The 14,179-nt window shown below is 30.2% G+C and overlaps 1 pseudogene; it reads left to right on the top strand.

Annotated features, from left to right (window-relative positions):
- The first annotated feature begins 13,663 nt into the window (after positions 1-13,663).
- Positions 13,664-13,797, top strand: LOC145296473 (U2 spliceosomal RNA; annotated as a pseudogene).
- Positions 13,798-14,179: the final 382 nt, after the last annotated feature.

Raw genomic sequence — 14,179 nt, 5'->3', positions numbered from 1 at the left:
TTTGTGTTAAAAATAGCATCTTTTTTTTCGATCCCGTTTGAAAACGTTTGCCGCCTATGACTATGGTGGACCAAACGCGCTGAAATAATTTTTTTTTTATTCTGCTTTAAATTGCCCCCCCCCATTTTGGGGAGTCTGGCCCCCACACACATACACATTAAAAACCAAACGCATACAAATGGTCACCCATCTGGTACTGGCCAGCCTCAGCTTAATAATACATTGAAATTTTCGTCACTGAAAAATAAGTTTTTTTTGGCCTGTTTGGTCTTCCATAGTTTGCTTTTTATCAGACGAAAACGTAAACAGAGTCGATCTGAACTCTACGTCAACGCGAATATTTGGTTACCTATATGAATAAGTGGAATTATTTGAAATTCAGGTACTTATATTATAATATTTTTGCATATTCTCTTAGAAAATCATCCTAAATCTTAGTTAGACAATAAATAAATTAATTAATTATTTCAAAAACCCTTTTTTTTTTAATATTTAAGTACGTTTTTTGTGCAAGACAAAAAATGTCAATTGTTAACTTTTTGGGAAAATTTAACATTTAAAATTGAATTAAAAATAGTAGAAAAAGTTTTACATTATTCTGTTTTCTAAATGATAAAATTCAGGGTTTAATCTTTCTGGAAAAAAAAAGTTACTCAGAAATAATGGATTTTAATAAACGTAATTTCGTTTAAAAAAACAAAAACTTGATTTTGCGGCCATTTTTGGCGGTGCCTAATGTATAATGTTGTAATTTAAAAAGAAAATGCTATAAAAAATTATAAAAAAAGGTAAAAAAAAAAAAGAAAATTCCGAAAAATGGAAACAAAATATTTTTATCCAAAAAGTATTAGCAATATGAGTTAAATAAACTGTTGCCAAAGTATTTGTAATAAAGTGTATTGTAAAATTCCAAAAATATTAGCATATGAAATAAATAAATAAATGTTATTAAGTTCTATAAATAAAAAGAAAGCAGCCAATATAACTCCTTTAAAAATGTAATTCAAGCCCTAATTTTTTTTTCAATTAAAGGAGCAAGGACCAAGGTTCCATTAAAACAAAAAAAAAATCAAATAACGTGGTTAAAAAAAAGGTTTTAAACTTCAAACTTTACAGGTAAAATTCTAAAAGAACACTGTTTTTTTTTTAAATTTGAATATATTATGTATTGACCTTTTCTCTTCAATTTGTGGGTAAATTAATAATTTACTATCGGGTTACTAAAGTAAGTATTTATTTTTTAATAGACACTTAAAAATTGGGATTGGGGGGGTCGTGAATTAAAAAAAAACGTTTGTCTAAAATATTATATTAGATTTATTGGAAAGAACATAAAATTTCACATTGACCCTGTAAATATCGTAAAAATAGAATCAATAGAAAAATTTTGATAGATTTTAAAAATTTAGCAATTGTAAAATATTGAGTTGTGAAAATTCATTACTGTTTAAAAAAAAATATTTCTATTACTTTTAAAACAACTGTAATAGTTTATTAAAATAATAAAATGTGTTTATTAATAAAAATCGAATCAGCACAAAAATTAACTGATAGCTGATAAAAGTGATTAAAAGAGAGATATTATTAATAAATCTGTAGTAATGTATTTTATTTCAATATTCATAAACATTAACGTTGTAATATAAAAAGAAAATGCTAAATAAATAAGTAAATGTTAATAAGTTATATAAATGAAAAGAAAGCAATCAATATCTAAAGTATATAAATATAATTTCTATTACTTACGTGAAAAATCAAATCGCTGCTGATAAAAAATGGCACGAATGATATAATGAATTTGAATGTTTACATCGCTAACCAATGTATGGTTTTCGATAGAAAGAGGGTGATAGAGAGAGAGAGAGAGAGAGAGAGAGAGAGAGAGAGAAAAAAAACTCCCAAAACATGGAAACAAAATAATTTTACAAAAAAATAGCATTGAGTTTAATAAATAACTGGTACCAGAATTTATCGAATTTTTGCTTTTTTCTTAAAATGAATAGAAAAATAATTTCCCAACTTTTGTCATTTCTATGTGTTCTAGTTTTGTGTGTTGAATGTGAAAAAAGGTAAAAAAAACATGGAAACAAAATATTTTTACCCAAAAAGTATTAGCATATGATTGAAACTATTATTTTTCATTAAAATAATAAAATGTGTTAATTAATAAAAATCGAATCAGCACAAAAATTAACTGATAGACGATAAAAGTGATTAAAAGAGAGATATTATTAATAAATCTGTAGTAATGTATTTTATTTCAATATTCATAAACATTAACGTTGTAATATAAGAAGAAAATGCTATTAAAAATTATAAAAAAAGGTAAAAAAAAAAAAAAAAAAATTCCGAAAACATGGAAACAAAATATTTTTACCCAAGTATGTCTAAAATATTATAATCGATTTATTGGAAAGAACATAAAATTTCACATGGGATTGTGGGGGGGGGTTCTTGAATTTAAAAAAAAAACGTTTGTCTAAAATATTATATTCGATTTATTGGAAAGAACATAAAATTTCACATTGACCCTGAAAATATCGTAAAAATAAAATCAATAGAAAATTTTTGATAGATTTTAAAAATTTAAAAATTGTAAAATATTGAGTTGGGAAAATTTATTACTGTTTAAAAAAAATATATTTCTATAATTTTTCATACAACTTTAATAGTTTATTTTGGAAGTATAATCAATAAAGAAAATAAATAACCCACTTTTAACAGAGAAATTCCGAGATTTTTATATAGTTTCGTGTTAACTGTTTACAGAAGTATTTGTAATAAAGTGTATTGTATAATCTGAAACATATTAGCATATGAAATAAATAAATAAGTAAATGTTAATAAGTTATATAAATGAAAAGAAAGCAATCAATATCTAAAGTATATAAATATAATTTCTATTACTTACGTGAAAAATCAAATCGCTGCTGATAAAAAATGGCGCGAATGATATAATGAATTTGAATGTTTACATCGCTAACCAATGTATGGTTTTCGATAGAAAGAGGGTGATAGAGAGAGAGAGAGAGAGAGAGAGAGAAATTCCCCAGTTTTTGTATAAGAGAATATAAGTATCTCCCCTCCTTGACAACAAATATTTTTATAAAATGGCGCGAATGATATAATGAATTTGAATGTTTACATCGCTAACCAATGTATGGTTTTCGATAGAAAGAGGGTGATAGAGAGAGAGAGAGAGAGAGAGAGAGAGAGAGAGAAATTCCCCAGTTTTTGTATAAGAGAATATAAGTATCTCCCCTCCTTGACAACAAATATTTTTACCCAAGTATGTCTAAAATAATATATTCGATTTATTGGAAAAAACATAAAATTTCACATGGGATGGGGGTGGGGGGGGTTCGTGAATTAAAAAAAAAACGTTTGTCTAAAATATTATAATCGATCTATTGGAAAGAACATAAAATTTCACATTGACCCTGAAAATATCGTAAAAATAGAATCAATAGAAAAATTTTGATTTTAAAATATAAAAAATTGTAAAATATTTAGTTCGGAAAATTCATTACTGTTTATAAAAAAAAATATTTGGGTTTGTATTACTGTACACATAGATTCAAAAAAGTTGTCAAAAGACAAATATATAACAAATAAATGTTATCGAAGGCAACTGGATATATTTTTTGTGTTTTTATTCAATGTAACATATTTAATCAGCTCGAAAAACATACAGTGTTTATCGATGTATTCGAAAAATCAAGATAGCGTCTCACACCCTCTTTAACACCGTAAGTATGGAAAAAAGTGTTATATGTTAAATATTTTTACCCAAGTATGTCTAAAATATTATATTCGATTTATTGGAAAGAACATAAAATTTCAGATGGGATTGGGGGGTGGGGTTCGTGAATTTAAAAAAAAAACGTTTGTTTAAAATATTATATTCGATTTATTGGAAAGAACATAAAATTTCACATTGACCCTGTAAATATCGTAAAAATAAAATCAATAGAAAAAGTTTTATAGATTTTAAAAATTTAAAAATTGTAAAATATTGAGTTGGGAAAATTCATTACTGTTTAAAAAAAATATATTTCTATAACTTTTCAAACAACTTTAATAGAAAATAAATAACCCACTTTTAACAGAGAAATTCCGAGATTTTTATATAGTTTCGTGTTAACTGTTTACAGAAGTATTTGTAATAAAGTGTATTGTATAATCTGAAACATATTAGCATATGAAATAAATAAATAAGTAAATGTTAATAAGTTATATAAATGAAAAGAAAGCAATCAATATCTAAAGTATATAAATATAATTTCTATTACTTACGTGAAAAATCAAATCGCTGCTGATAAAAAATGGCGCGAATGATATAATGAATTTGAATGTTTACATCGCTAACCAATGTATGGTTTTCGATAGAAAGAGGGTGATAGAGAGAGAGAGAGAGAGAGAGAGAGAGAGAAATTCCCCAGTTTTTGTATAAGAGAATATAAGTATCTCCCCTCCTTGGCCACAAATATTTTTATAATAATCTCGTTTAAAAATTCTTCAATTCTTTGCATTCTTCAATTTCTTTGCATAATCAATAGTATTCTTATTTAAAAAAAAAAAAAATGCCAAAAAATTGCAGATTTTAAAATAACAGAAAAAAAGAAAAAAAAATAAACGTAAAAAATTGCAGAGGTGTTGTGCGCATCTCAATATGGCGAGGAAAAAAAAGGCTAGATTGCGAAATTTGGCATAAAATGCTATGTACATTTACAAAAAGGTAAATATCCAGATACGCTACTACAGAACACCACCGACCACTCTAAATTGTTTTTTTTATAGGTAATCGAGGTCCCTGGCAACGAATCTGATAGTAAAACTTAACTATAAAAAATATTTAGGTTTGGTTCACCGTAAATAATATAGGTGACTGAAATAGGAATGTAATTGAATGTTTAATATTCAGAATAGTATTCGATAATTCACGGAATAATTATTGTTACAAATTACGATGACTGTACACAGATTTGAAAAAGTATAAAAAAATAAATGTTATATTTATTCAGCTCGAAAAACATACAGTGTTTACCGATGTAATCGAAAAATAAATGAAAAACTATACGAAATACTTATGTCACGGTAACATATATGTAGCGAGTTTTTAACCGTATTTTTATCCGTTTTTTTATGTATAACAATGTTTTCCCACACTTATTGTTTTAAAGAGAGAATAAGACGACGTCTTGAAAGATGTAAAATATTATCGTATGTAACAGTTATGAAAAGTTATAATCATAGTTAAATGTCTTATATGTTCTGTGTTTTTTTTTTTACACAATGAATAACTGTTCTTCTTGCTTCAGGGAAAAGTTTCGTAATCATGTTTATATATTTATGCTTCATCTTAATGCTTCAGAATATACAATATTTAAAAAAATATTTGGGTTTGTATTACTGTACACATAGATTCAAAAAAGTTGTCAAAAGACAAAAATATAACAAATATAATATTTTCCCATGTAAAAAAAAAAAAAGAAAATGCTATTAAATATAATAAAAATTACTGAGATAAAAATATAAAAAAATACGTACGTAACAACAAAAACACACCGAAGAAAGTGTGTGTGTGTGTGTGAGAGAGAGAGAGAGAGAGAGAGAGGGAGGGAGGGAAGAGGAAGCGGTGTATGTTGAATTTTGTTCCTTTTCGAAGCAGCACAAAAAGTAAGTGTTTCCATAGTAACCAAACCGTGACGTCACGTCACGTGACATGACTAAGCGTTTTTAAACGAATAGAAAAATAGAAAGAGGGTGATAGAGAAAGTGAGAGAGAGAGAGAGTAAGTGTGAGAGAGAGAGACGGTGTTGGTTTTACTCCCCCCCTTCCAGCTTAAGAGGTATGAGGTCACGTGATAATATACAAAATGGCTAATTATTTTACATTACATAAATATTACGATATTTTTATAATCGTCTAATATTTTGAAAGGTGAATTTTTTTATTCCCGTACATTTTTTCCTGACATTTTTCGTTAAAACTCTTGTATAAATAATATTTTTAACCAGGTAATAACGATGGAAACATTGGCATAAAGTAAAAAAAAAGATATAACTGAGCCGATGAGAAAAATGCAAAAGTATCGGAGAAAGATTTTTTTATTAACAATTGTTCGCCATTAGTGGACGTTGACGTCACGTCACGTGACATGACTAAGCTTTTTTTTTTTTACGTATGAATTACATTGGATCATTCAAGAATTACGTAATATAAAGCATTACAATGACAGTTTTTTTTGGGACCCCCTTGGAGATAACTGATACGTTTACCCCTTTCTCCTCGTCCGTTTGACGTGAAATTTCGATATTTGTCATCCGGGACACGGGGCTTCGATATGATACCAAATTTATCAAGTCTGGTTGTGTCTTTCAAAAGTTTTAGCGTTACATACAAACATACAAACTCACAGACATTTGGGACTAGCAGGGCTACCCGGCGTTGCTCGGGACCGTATAAACAATGAAAAAACAAAAGCAGATATTGAACATATGTTTTATTCTTAGGGGAGAGGAATCTTTCATCTCAAGTTTTAGCGTTAAAAACAAACATTTGTCTTTTATATATATAGATAATGACAGGTTTTTTTGGGGGCCCCCCTCGAAGATAACTGATCAGTTGACCAACTTCTAGTGGTCCGTTTGACGTGAAATTTCGATATTTGTCATCCAGGTGATGGGGCTTCGATATGATACCATATTTGTCAAGTTTGGTCCCGTCTTTCAAAAGTTTTAGCGTTACAAACAAACATACATACATACACACAGACGTTTGGCTTTTATATATATAGAAGATAATGACAGGTTTTTGGAGGGCCCCCTTGAAGAAAACTGATCAGTTGACCTACTTCTAGTGATCCGTTTGACGTGAAATTTCGTTATTTGTCATCCGGGTGATGGGGCTTCAAAATGATAGCAAATTTGTCAAGTTTGGTTGTGTCTGTCAAAAGTTTTAGCGTTACATACAAACCTACATACACACAGATGTTTGGGATTTGGGGGCCCCCCCTTGAAGAAAACTGATCAGTTGACCCACTTTTAGTGGTCCGTTTGACGTGAAATTTCGATATTTGTCATCCGGGTGATGGGGCTTCAATAGTATACCACATTTGTCAACTCTGGTTGTGTCTGTCAAAAGTTTTAGCGTTACAAACAAACATACATACACACAGACGTTTGAGATTTATATATATAGAAGAAGATAATGACAGGTTTTTGGAGGGCCCCCCTTGAAGAAAACTGATCAGTTGACCTACTTGTAGTGATCCGTTTGACGTGAAATTTCGTTATTTGTCATCCGGGTGATGGGGCTTCAAAATGATAGCAAATTTGTCAAGTTTGGTTGTGTCTGTCAAAAGTTTTAGCGTTACATACAAACCTACATACACACAGATGTTTGGGATTTGGGGGCCCCCCTTGAAGAAAACTGATCAGTTGACCCACTTTTAGTGGTCCGTTTGACGTGAAATTTCGATATTTGTCATCCGGGTGATGGGGCGTCAATATGATACCACATTTGTCAACTCTGGTGGTGTCTGTCAAAAGTTTTAGCGTTACAAACAAACATACATACACACAGACGTTTGAGATTTATATATATAGATAATGACAGGTTTTTGGAGGGCCCCCCTTGAAGAAAACTTATCAGTTGACCTACTTCTAGTGATCCGTTTGACGTGAAATTTCGTTATTTGTCATCCGGGTGATGGGGCTTCAAAATGATAGCAAATTTGTCAAGTTTGGTAGTGTCTGTCAAAAGTTTTAGCGTTACATACAAACCTACATACACACAGATGTTTGGGATTTGGGGGCCCCCCTTGAAGAAAACTGATCAGTTGACCCACTTTTAGTGGTCCGTTTGACGTGAAATTTCGATATTTGTCATCCGGGTGATGGGGCGTCAATAGTATACCACATTTGTCAACTCTGGTTGTGTCTGTCAAAAGTTTTAGCGTTACAAACAAACATACATACACACAGACGTTTGAGATTTATATATATAGACTAGCAGGGCTACCCGGCGTTGCTCGGGACCGTATAAACAATGAAAAAACAAAAGCAGATATTGAACATATGTTTGATTCTTAGGGGAGAGGAATCTTTCATCTCTATGTATTATTTGTTTTATCTACCCTAGGACTGATATTGTTCATGTTTTATCCCTAGCATAGGTAATTTACAGCATGTATATGAAATTGTTTTACCTTAGGGAGAAGAGAACAGGTAATATACAACATAATGTGTCTATATTACATCCCTGGCAACGCCTAGAAACCAGCTAGAACATGTATTTCAGTCAATCTTTATTATATCCTGGGCTATGCCGGGAAACCAGCTAATCTCTTTTTAGTGACTTGACCACCAAAATACCTCCCTAAGTGTGTCCTTTCTTTTGAACTTATTAGATATAGGTATCTAGAAATGTGTGTGAAATTTTGTTGAATGCATTGTTCACTATGATTTTCTTATTGTTCTACACAATATCAACTGTAGCGAAATAACACAGTAAACTTAGTGTAGTGTTAGAATAAAGAGCAAAGGAAAAAATTAGAATCATATTTTGTAATTGCAAATCTAAATTTGCTAGCATGTACCAGTATTTGCCAGGTTGTGGAAATTTGGAACTTATAACATATGTAGTGGCCTTTTCCTAGATACCTATTGCTAAAAATTATACTTTCATTTTGTTAGAAAAATCTCTCTTCAGATGCCCTGCATCATTCAAAATAAAAACAAATATTTTTATAATTGTTTCAGTATATTGCTACACAATGTGAAAGTTTTTAACGTTTGTAAAAAAAATCATGAATGTGCTTATATTGCAAAAAAGAAAATATCAGTGCACAGTATTGAAAGTGTTTGAGATTCAAAAGTCTGTAACATTTCTACTAACTTCATAAGATGTCATGTGAGAAACTGAATTGAATATCAAGACATTATCTGAAGCGTTTTTATTTTGGTGTAACATATGTGTTTACAGTGAACCTTAACTTTTAATAAACAGATTGGTATGCAATGACATAGGCTAAGAATCTTTAAAATATATATAAATTGGAAAAATGTGTGAACAAATGAAAAAAAAATGATCCGCTCCACTTGATGACATCAAGCACAGTAATATTTTAGTGAAGAAAATATGAAATTGATGTTCAGTGATTAGTTTGGATGAATGAGAAAATGTAATTGTTTGATGCATAAAAATAACTCAGTTGCTGTATTTGATATTAAGCAGCAAAATATAGTGATTTGAATATTTGGGAAAACATCAAACCAGATTATGTAAAAAGAAAAAAAAAAGATGAAATTAGAAAATATATATTTTATGTTTATGAGTTCTGCCAATCAAAATTTTGTGGCAGAAATTGGGTGATTACCATGCAATTTTATTTTGGTAAAATTCTTAAATTATTAGAATGTTTATTATAATTTCTAATTAGTGACTTGTTATAATCAAAATCCGCCCTAAAGAGTGTCCTTTCTTTTATTAGGTATCAGAGTAGGTATCAAGATTTCTACTTCTATACAAATGTGATATTTCAGATCTGTACATAAAAAATTTGTTGAATATATAGGTTGAGAATTGTTCTGTGTCGCTCTCTCTCACACACACACGCATTCTCACTTTTATAGATATAATAGATAGATTACTCTAGATATATTTCCATATGTCTGAATACCCTATATACAAATTTTCAAATCTGTAGATAAAAAAATTTGTTGAGTATATAGGTTGAAAATTGTTCTCTCTCTCTCACACACACATTCTCAATTTTAGAGATATAATAGATAGATTATGCTAGATATATTTCCATATGTCTGAATACCCTATATACAAATTTTCTAATCTGTAGATCAAATATTTGTTGAATATATAGGTTGAAAATTGTTCGTACTCTCTCTCTCTCTCTCTCTGGCTACTTCACACACACATTCTAACTTTTATAGATATAATAGATAGATTATGCTAGATATATTTCCATATGTGTGAATACCCTATATACAAATTTTCTAATTTGTAGATAAAAAATTTGTAGAGTGCATAGGTTGAGAATTGTTCTCTCTATCTCTCACACACACACATTCTAACTTTTAAAGATATAATAGATTATGCTAGATATATTTCGATATTTCTGAATACCCTATATATAAAAATTTGTTGAATGTATAGGTTGAGAACTGTTCTCTCTCTCTCTCTCTCTCTCTCGCTCACACACACACACATTCTCACTTTTATAGATATAATAGAAAGATTATCCTAGATATATTTCTATTTGTATGAATACTCTATATACAAATTTTAAAATCTGTAGATAAAGAATTTGTTGAGTATATGGGTTGAGAATTGTTCTCTCTCTCTCTCTCTCTCTCTCACACACACACACACATTCTCACTTTTATAGATATAATAGATTATGCTAGATATATTTCCATATGTCTGAATACCCTATATACAAATTTTCAAATCTGTAGATAAAAAATTTGTTGAGTATATAGGTTGAGAATTGTTCTCTCTCTCTATCACACACATTCTCACTTTTATAGATATAATAGACAGATTATGCCAGATATATTAAAATATGTCTGAATGCCCAATATACAAATTTTGAAATCTGTAGATAAAAAATTTGTTGTATACATAGGTTGACAATTGTCCTCTCTCTCACACACACACACATTCTCACTTTTATACATATAATAGATAGATTATGCTAGATATATTTCTATATGTCTGAACACCCTATATACAAATGTTCAAATCTGTGGATAAAAAATTTGTTGAATGTATAGGTTGAGAATTTTTATCTCTCTCTTTTTCTCTCTCTCTCTCGCTATCTCACACACACGCATTCTCACTTTTATAGATAAAATAGATAGATTATGCTAGATATATTTCCATATGTCTGAATACCCTATATACAAATTTTCTAAACTGTAGGTAAAAAATTTGTTGAGTATGTAGGTTAAGAATTGTTCTCTCTCTCTCTCACACACACACACACACACACAAGTTCTCACTTTTATAGATATAATAGATAGATTATGCTAGATATATTTCTATATGTCTGCCTACCCTATATACAAATTTCCAAATCTGTGCCCAAAAATGTGTGGAATATATAGGTTGAGAATTGTTCTCTCTCTCTCTCTCTCACACACATATTCTCACTTTTATAGGTTATATAGGTTGAGAATTTTTTGCTCTTTCCATCACTCACATTCACACTTTTATAGATATAATACATAGATTATGCCAGATATATTTACATATGTCTGAATACCCAATATACACATTTTCAAATCTGTAGATAAAAAATTAGTTGAATATATAGGTTGAGAATTGTTCTCTCTCTCTCTCTTTCTCTCTCTCTCACACACACATTCTCACTTTTATAGATATAATAGATAGATTATGCTAGATATATTTCCATACGTCTGAATACCCTATATCCAAATTTTCTAATATGTAGATAAAAAATTTGTTGAATATATAGGGTGAGAATTTTCCTTCCTCTCTTTCTCTCTCTCTCTTTCTCACACACACACAAGCTGAAAATTGTTCTCTCTCTCTCTCTCTGACTCTCTCTCTCTCTCTCACACACACACACATGGTCATTTTATAGATATAATAGATAGGTTATGCTAGATATATTTCTATATGTCTGAATACCCTATATACAAATTTTTAAATCTGTAGATAAAAAATTTGTTGAGTATATAGGTTGAGAATTGTTCTTTCTCTCTCTCTCTCACACACACATTCTCACTTTTATAGATATAATAGATTATGCTAGATATATTTCCAAATGTCTGAATACCCTATATACAAATTTTCAAATCTGTAAAGATAGAATTTGTTGAATATATAGGTTGAGAATTGTTCTCTCTCTCTCTCTTTCACACACATTCTCACTTTTATAGATATAATAGATAGATTATGCTAGATATATTTCCTTATGTCTGAATACCCTATATACAAATTATCAAATCTGTAGATACAAAATTTGTTGAGTATATAGGTTGAGAATTGTTCTCTCTCTCTCTCTCTCACTCACTCACTCACTCACTCACACACACACACACATTCTACCTTTTATAGATATAATAGATTATGCTAGATATATTTCCATATGTCTGAATACCCTGTATACAAATTTTCAGATCTGTACATAAAAATTAGTTGAATATATAGGTTGAGAATTGTTCTCTCTCTCTCTCTTCTCTCTCTCTCTTTCACACACATTCTCACTTTTCTAGATATAATAGATAGATTATGCTAGATATATTTCCATATGTCTGAATACCCTATATACAAATTTTCTAATCGGTAGATAAAAAATTTGTTGAATATATAGGGTAGGAATTGTACTTACTCTCTCTCTCTCTCTCTCTCTCTCTCACGCACACATTCTCACTTTTATGGATATAATAGATAGATTATGCTGGATATATTTCCATATGTCTGAATACCCTATATACAAATGGTCAAATCTGTAGATAACAAATTTATTGAATAGATAGGTTGAGAATTGTTCTCTCTCTCTCTCGCAACCTTACACACACAACCACACGCAAACATTCTGACTTTTATAGATATAATAGATCGATTATGCTAGATATATTTCCATATGTCTGAATACCCAATATACAAATTTTCAAATTTGTAGGTATAAAATTTGTTGAATATATAGGTTGAGAATTGTTCTCTCTCTCTCACACACTCACATTCTCACTTTTATAAATATAATGTATAGATTATGCTAGATATATTTCTATATGTCTGAATACCCTATATACAAAGTTTAAAATCCGTAGATAAAAATACGTTGAGTATATAGGTTGAGAATTGTTCTCTCTCTCTTACGCACACACACACACACACACACACACACACACATTTTCACTTTTATAGATATAATAGATAGATTATGCTAGATATATTTCCATATGTCTGAATACCCTATATACAAATTTTCAAATCTGTAGATAAAAAATGTATTGAATATATAGGTTGAGAATTGTTGTCTCTCTCTCTCTCTCTCTCTCTCTCTCTCTCTCTGGCTACCTCACACACACACACATTTTCACTTTTATAGATATAATAGATAGATTATGCTAGATATATTTCCATATGTCTGAATACCCTATATACAAACTTTCAAATCTGTAGATAAAAAATTTGTTGAGTATATAGGTTGAGAATTGTTCTCTCTCTCTCACACGAAACTGTGCGCTCGGCTTCTTCCCCCCCTTCCCACCCCAAATGCTTGGGAAACTGTGCACTGTTTTTGTTGGTTTTCAAGCTGCCTCTTCCCCCCCACACACACACACACAGTTTAACAGTAGTAGGAGGTCAAGAGAAAGAGGGTGAGAGAGAGAGAAGAGTAAGTTGGTGAGAGAGAGAGAAAAGAGAAAGAGGGTGTTGGTTTTATATTTTTATTATCGTCTAATATTTTGAAAGCTGAATTTCTAATAAAATGTGCATCTATAGGAGATAATGCCTGGGAATGTGTTCCCCCCCCACAGTTTAACAGTGGTGTGACGTCAAGAGAAAGAGGGTGAGAGAGAGGGAAGAGTAAGTGGGTGAGAGAGAGAAAGAGAGAGAAAAAAAAGAAAGACGGTGTTGGTTTTGTGAAAAAAGTTGTTATTTACAATTGTTCGCATTCTTGGCCTTTTGGTCAAGATCAAAGTGTAGTATCTGTTCTTCAGATGCTGCACTTCTATTTCTTGTTCTCTTTCGGTGGAGGAGAAATCCTCCACGACTGAGACAATTTTTATTTTTGTACCTTTTCTCCACGTTAAAAAACGACCCTGGTGTCTAACTCTGTCCCGTGGGGAGGCATAGTAAATAGGTACAATTGTTCGCCATTAGTGGATGTTGACGTCACGTCACGTGACATGACTAAGCGTTTTTTTTTTTTAGTATGAATAACATTTTTTGTTTTAATTATAAAGTCTACACTTAATTTTATAGAAAATGCTGTATATATAATAGAAAAAAAAAATTACTGGTTTTGTTGGATTCAAGTGGATCCCCCCCTCCAGTTTAAGAGATAGCAGGTCACGTGGTAATATACAAAATGGCTAGCGTAAATATAAAGATCGGTTTTTTTATCGACGAATATTTTGAAAGCTGAATTTTTTTTTATTCCTGTACATTTTTTCCTGATATT

This window comes from Euprymna scolopes, chromosome 16, assembly GCF_053919585.1.
Source record: "Euprymna scolopes isolate OS-2025 chromosome 16, ASM5391958v1, whole genome shotgun sequence".
Lineage (NCBI taxonomy): Eukaryota > Metazoa > Mollusca > Cephalopoda > Sepiida > Sepiolidae > Euprymna > Euprymna scolopes.
This window is presented reverse-complemented; position numbering and strand designations above follow the sequence as displayed.